The 6,596-nt window shown below is 40.4% G+C and overlaps 1 protein-coding gene across 1 annotated transcript in view; it reads left to right on the top strand.

The window, feature by feature from the left end:
• The window catches only part of LRRC75A (leucine rich repeat containing 75A), a 215,985-nt gene that overhangs the window by 208,784 nt on the left and 605 nt on the right, over positions 1 to 6,596 (top strand). The window lies entirely within an intron of this gene.

Genomic DNA, 6,596 nt, shown 5'->3' with positions numbered 1-6,596 from the left:
AACGGACAGGGGAGGGGGCAGTTACAGCTGGCTCTGCCTCTAGATAGGCAAAGCCTGCTGTCACTCACGCAGCTGCGTGGACCTCGATATTAATGTCAGGATCTGTCCCGGCTGCGGAGCTCTCAGTATATAGCGAGCATAAATGAATTTTGCACGATATTCTAATTATTCGAGTTTCACCTGTATATTGAGCTTTGGGTCACGGGAGGAGGTTAGTATATGTCCTCCTGTAACCCTAAGTAGAAGTATGGGGAAAAACACTTACCCCATAGTTCTCTTTTAAACAAAAATTCAAATAGCCACAAGATGTTAGACATGAAATGGATCGGCAAGTACACATTGCAGGAAAAATCTTCTTTAAGTAAATGCTACAGTACAAAATGTGCAATTAAAGCCCTGGCCAAACAGTTTAATATACAGGTATTCCTCACTTAACGACCGAGTTCCGTTCCTACGACCAGGTCGTTAAACGAATTGGTCGTTAAGTGAGGAACTCTATACAGTACTGTACTGCATTAGTACAGTACTGTATAGTGTTGCAGATGTACAGTACCGAACAGTGTACTGTACATCGGGCAATAAAATACTTACCGGGACCCGCAGTGAAGAACGGAGGACATCACCTCCGCCGGCGACACGTCGCGCTGACGCGCAAGGTCGGAGGTCGATCGGCGGTCCGTCGTAAGTGCGAGTGGTCGCAAAGCAGGTAAGTCGGAAAACGAGGAATGTCTGTACAGTTAAAGTATTATTAAAGTAGAATTAAAATACATATACACTCGCTGGCCACTTTATTAAGTACACATGTTCAGCTGCTCGTTAACGCAAATATCTAATCAGCCAATCACATGACAGCAACCCAATGCATTTAGGCATGTAGACATGGTCAAGATGGTCTGCTGAAGTTCAAAGCGAGCATCAGAGTGGGGAAGAAATGGATGATTTAAGTGGCTTTGAACATGGCATGGTTGTTGGTGCCAGACGGGCTGCTCTGAGTATTTCAGACATGAGCAGTTTTACTTGTTTTTCCTGCTAAAGGATTTGAAAACTGCCCATTCAGTGCTGAGATTGTCACAGCCTTGGCAGGCAGCACAGCCAAATGGGTGACCTGACTTTTCTCTACTGCTTTTATACAATACAGCTCAGTCACCTTCACTGCTCCAGCATGTGATTGGACAGTAAAGAAGCAACAACAGACTGATGAGCTGTACACTCTGCTCTCACCTCCTGACAGTATGTTCCTTGTTAGCACATGTGCACGCAGCAGAGCCTGATTGGCCTATAGAGCTACCCTTCTCTGTCCTTGTCTAAAGGCTTCTATACAGAAGATTGATTTTGGCTGATATATAAACTCGGCTTATATCAGTTATATTTTTAAAAAATCTGATTTTAAGTACTCTAAATTAATTTGTGTTTTTTTTCAGCCTGGAATTCAGCATGTAAAAACTAAACACTGTAGTTTCCCAGGAACAGCCAAGATCCATGCTATAGACTATTGTGGCAGGTATTTCCTCCTAATCATTGTCATTACCCTAGCTGTGACAATGGAAGTACCGAAGTAAACTTCTCCATCTGTCATTTGAACAGCAGTCACGTATTATTTGCCTGTCTCTGCCTTTTCCTATGAATCCCTGTTTGCTGACCTCTTTGCCCCCTTGTTCTAAGAGTTTTTTGTACTAGTAACAATACCAATAAAGGGGTGAGCGGCTTGCCCCAAATAGGAAAGCGACGCACTAGATTTATCAAAGGTTGGGAAGACTGTAATAGGATTCATTTTATCATCATAATGATAATCATTTATTGTGTTCTTTACTCTCAGTGGGACTCAAAGCCATTAACAATTGTAAAAAGCAAGCTGAGGGAAGAAGCAGAAAACAGGCACAGTTATAATGTGAGCACAACAAAAAACATGCGATGATTAGGTGTCAGCGTGATTAAATGCCTTGTAAAAAAGGAGAAGCTTTCACAATGATTTGAAGGAGAAATACACATTTCTTGTATCTCCTGGTACTGCTCTTGCTTATTATACAGAACAGCCAGTAATAGGCTGAATAACTGGAAATCAAAACACAGAGAGCGCCTCCATCACGTAAAAACATTTTAATAAAATAATTTAAACAGATGTAAACATACTCACAAGGATCGAGTTTAAAAAGGCTCTGACGAAGGAGGCGTGACCTCGGAAACGTTAACCATCAGGGAGGAAGAGTAGCCGGTGGGCTACGCCTTTCATGCTTTTACCGTTTCATGCCTTTTTAAACTCGATCCTTGTGAGTATGTTTACATCTGTTTAAATTATTTTATTAAAATGTTTTTACGTGATGGAGGCACTCTCTGTGTTTTGTTTTCCAGAGTTGAGGTTTTCCTAAAGCCTTTTTGAGAGCCTGCCTCATTCATGGTTCATACTAAGATCACTGCAGATTTTCTCCTTGTTTGGAAGTAAGCCGCTGGCGCTTTGTTATATACTGTTTGCTAGGCTGAATAACTGTTCTTTTCTCAGGTCTTTATTTTTTGTTTTTAAAGAAAAAACCTATTTAAAGGGACTATTAGGTCTTTTTAATGGTATATAGACATATGTGAATGGTGTTAACTTAAAGGGGTCAATTTATAACCAGAGTTGTTTCCCCTACAAATCTTCCTCTTTGAATAGACATAGAAACAATCATTCTTATATATTTTCTCTTTTGAGGTCATGTAATACAGCATTCTGGCCACTAGATGAAGTTGAGGGGCAAAGGAAATAGGTATTTTTTTCCAGTGCTCTTTAGCTCCATCTAGTGGCCATCATGTAGTATGCATTGCTAAGTTATGTACAGCATCTTACCAGCGCCTCTCACCAGCTATGATCTGCCTAATTTGCATAGACAAGCACATAGACCCCATGATGGTGGGTCTAAAATATAGAATGTTTTATTTCAAAATTTCACTAGCATGTTGATGGGGGCGGGGAGGGAGAAGAACTAAGGAAGGCAAAATAGGAGCAGATTGAATTTCAGCTTTAATGGCAGATCCCTGAAAATGCAGAGTTACTACACTCACGTCCCTGGTGGCTTGTATTTCCTATCTTTACTCTGTTCAAGCACTGCAGCCTTTGTCAGAATCTATAGTGTTCAACCTGTCTGGAAGTGTCAGATGCCTGTGTCCCCCGCTATGGTTCTATCCTCTGACCCCCCGCATCGCTACAGGATAGCAGTGCAGGCAGACCTGTATTGACTAACTAAATACCTAATTAGTAATCTGAACTAGTTTAATTTACATGTTCTTATATTTGGCAGCGGCTTCATATGGAATCAGGGGAAATCTTTCAAGCATATTTATTTTTATTTTAATGCAACAGGTTTGTCCTTGTCATTGCTTTTAGTTTTTATTTCACTTTTATGCCATTTTTATTACCTTGAATGTGGTTTTTCTCTTACAATGTAATTGATTTGGGAGCAGGTGGCATTTGTATAGACATGTTTTATCTCTGATTTCATTTACATCTTTACTGCTAACCCTCGCCATTCGGATCAAACCAGCTTAACTGACAAGATTATAGCTTCCCCTGTTCACTTCTGTTAGTGTTCCTGATTATAATGCACTTTACAAAATCTCTTTGAGTCCAATACACTTTCTCTAGTGCACACCTAAGCTCCTTAGGCCCTTTATAGATTTCTGACTCGCTATATAATACCGAGGTAATGCTAATGATAGCATGGCTTTAGTACAATATATGTGGAACAGCAATAGGCTGTTTTGTAGCTTGTGCACAAATATTAACATTGCAAGTAGCAGAATCATGGACCAGCAAAGCCATTTCAGCAAGATCACACACTGTGTGGAGTATGAAATAAATGGCTCCATAATATTAGGATCTGTTTGTGCTATAAACCTGTAGTTCTGGATGGAAAGCTCTTATTTGTTGGATCTATGATGGAAGTGAGACCTGCAAATAACTTCTATTTTAAGAAGGCTCTGCTGTGATTCTTACTAAATAAGTGGGAGGCTTTTTGGTGCCTTTAAAGTAGTGATACCCCCGCACTGCAGGGGTGCACATTTTGTCTAGGAAGCAAAGCTGGCCTGAGCCATGATCCTGGCTTGCTCTTAGACTGGTCCCTTCAGCCTTGCTCCGGCTACGTTCCATGGTCTAAGGTCCTGTGAGTCATCACCTCCTATACAGTGTGTATACTGTGAGGATGCCACCGAGGGACATTACATCGCTGGAGTGAAGGAGGAGACAGGCTGCTGGGAACACTGTTGGAGCCAGCCAGGATCGTGGTTCGGGTTGAGTATAACTTTATTATTATTATTTTACCTCTCTAGACAAAATGAGCACTTACCCCCACACTGCAAGGGATAAGATTTTATTTGCCTGGAATTCTAATTTTAGCCCACCTCACCATGATGTGTCTGGTAAGATCAATATGAAACTGGGGCCTAGCATTAAAAGAAGCCTTCTGTATAGAAAAGAAAACCCTGCTACCCTTTTAACACTGGGCCTGATTGATGGTGTGCCAAATATTTTGCATACGGAACACTGATACATGGAATGCGCCAAATAATTGTTTGAGTTGAAGTTCAAGGTACTACTAGTGCATTAAATGAAAAAGACACGATGTGCGCCAAATAATTTTTCAGAAAATTAGTTTGTCAATATTTGTTGCCAAGGAGGTGCACAATATTGCACCAAGAGTGCAATACATTTAAGATCATGGTTTCTGCACGTAATAAACTGTATGCGCTGTGACTTAATAGTTTATGTACACCACAATCAGAAGTGCCGTGCGAGACTTCACATTCCTCTACAAACGCCAATCTTAGTGTATCAGGCCCACTGTCTTAAAGGAGTTGTAAAGTCCCAGCATACACTATCCTATTATAACATCAGCATTGTAATAGGAATACATACCAGCGTTGTTTATGATGATGTAATCACATGATGATGATATAATCACTACAAAAATCGCTTTTATGTAGTGAGTGCTTCCCTTTGTCTGCATGGGATTCCAACAGTGTTTTGCATCTCTTTCCCTGTTGTTTGATGTGATGTAATCTCGATGTCTCAAAACTGCATATCCCATCATGCATTGCTGCCAGCAAGCAATGATAATGTTAAATTGTTCAGACATTGGGGTCTATTCACAAAGCTGCCGAGGGCAGCCGAGTGAATGCTCGGCCAGCTTCGGCTTTCAGCACGGCTCAGCGCTCGACTGAGCTGCTCGGCCGTGATCGGGAGCTGTACGGGCTATTGTGAATAGCCCGTACAGCACCCCCTCGGTTCTCCTGAACCGAAGGGGTCCTGGGGCCGAAGCCAGCCGAAGGATCGGCCGAAGCTACGGCCAGATCCTTCGGCAGCTTTGTGAATAGACCCCATTGAGTTGTAGTTCAGAAGGCAGGCTCTGTGTAAGTTGTGAAACAAGGAAGTGCATATACACAGGGCTGAGTGAAATTGTATCAGAGCATTGAGGAAGTACACCCTATGGGCATCTTCAATAAGTAAGTTTACAAACTTCTAGGTCTGTATGGTTATTTGGAGTGGGATGGAAAATATGGACATTCAATATAGAAATAACTATTTGCTTTTAGTTTTTGACCATAGATACCCTTTAGAGTCTATATGTCCCATCTCCCACAGTCAATAGATTCTGCTTTTTCTATACTCTTTTTGCTCATTGTACAATCACTGTACACTCTTGTATTACACTTGTTATACAAGAGAAACTGGCGCGTAGCAACTCACTCAGTCTCTCTCTCTCTCTCTCTCTCTCTCTCTCTCTCTCTCTCTCTCTCTCTCTATATATATATATATATAGTCTTCTATACTTTTTCATCTATAACATTTATATCACCTTACTAATACTTCCTTTTGAGTTTCTTATCTCTTTCTTCCTCTATGTTCGTTCTTCCTTTTGAGTTTCTTATCTCTTTCTTCCTCTATGTTCGTTTACCATCAACTTCCTCTCTCTCCTTACGTACTTTGGCCAATTCCCACATCCTCCGATAGGGGGGAGTAATCATTTGATTATATGTATACCTATATATACCTGTGCATATACATGTGCCAGCCCATACCCCTTTTTTTCTACAATGTTCCCTTTAATTATACAACCATATCCTCAGACCAACGTAATGCAGAATTATATTCCTCTCAAACCCCTTTCTTGTGTTCATGTCTCTCTCTCCCCTCCTATGTTTTCTTATTCCCCTTTTATTTATTATGCGAATGCATTCGCCTCAAAAACTGTGTAACATTTTTTTTAACATAAATTAAAACCATGGACATGAATTGTTCTGTTGCTCTGTCTGAAAGATAAATAGCAGCATAAAATACCAGACACTTCACACCAAAGGTTTATTTCTAGAAAATATACTGTATACAGGACATACTGTAATTGAAACATTAACAATCTTCTCACTCTTTGGATAGCTCTTCTTCACCCTTGGCTTAAGTTCTTTCTCTAATACAATGTCACATTTACATTTACAATATGCAGTGCATCTATAAAAAAAATAATTTGTCCTGCAAACCTGCATATACATTTCTTCTGTGCGAATAAGGGCCAAAACTAATTTTATTAGTATATCTTTGTTCCAGGTCGAATGTAATATCTAGAAAATAC

This window comes from Nanorana parkeri, unplaced genomic scaffold, assembly GCF_000935625.1.
Source record: "Nanorana parkeri isolate BGI_ZX_2015 unplaced genomic scaffold, ASM93562v1 scaffold181, whole genome shotgun sequence".
NCBI lineage: Eukaryota > Metazoa > Chordata > Amphibia > Anura > Dicroglossidae > Nanorana > Nanorana parkeri.
This window is presented reverse-complemented; position numbering and strand designations above follow the sequence as displayed.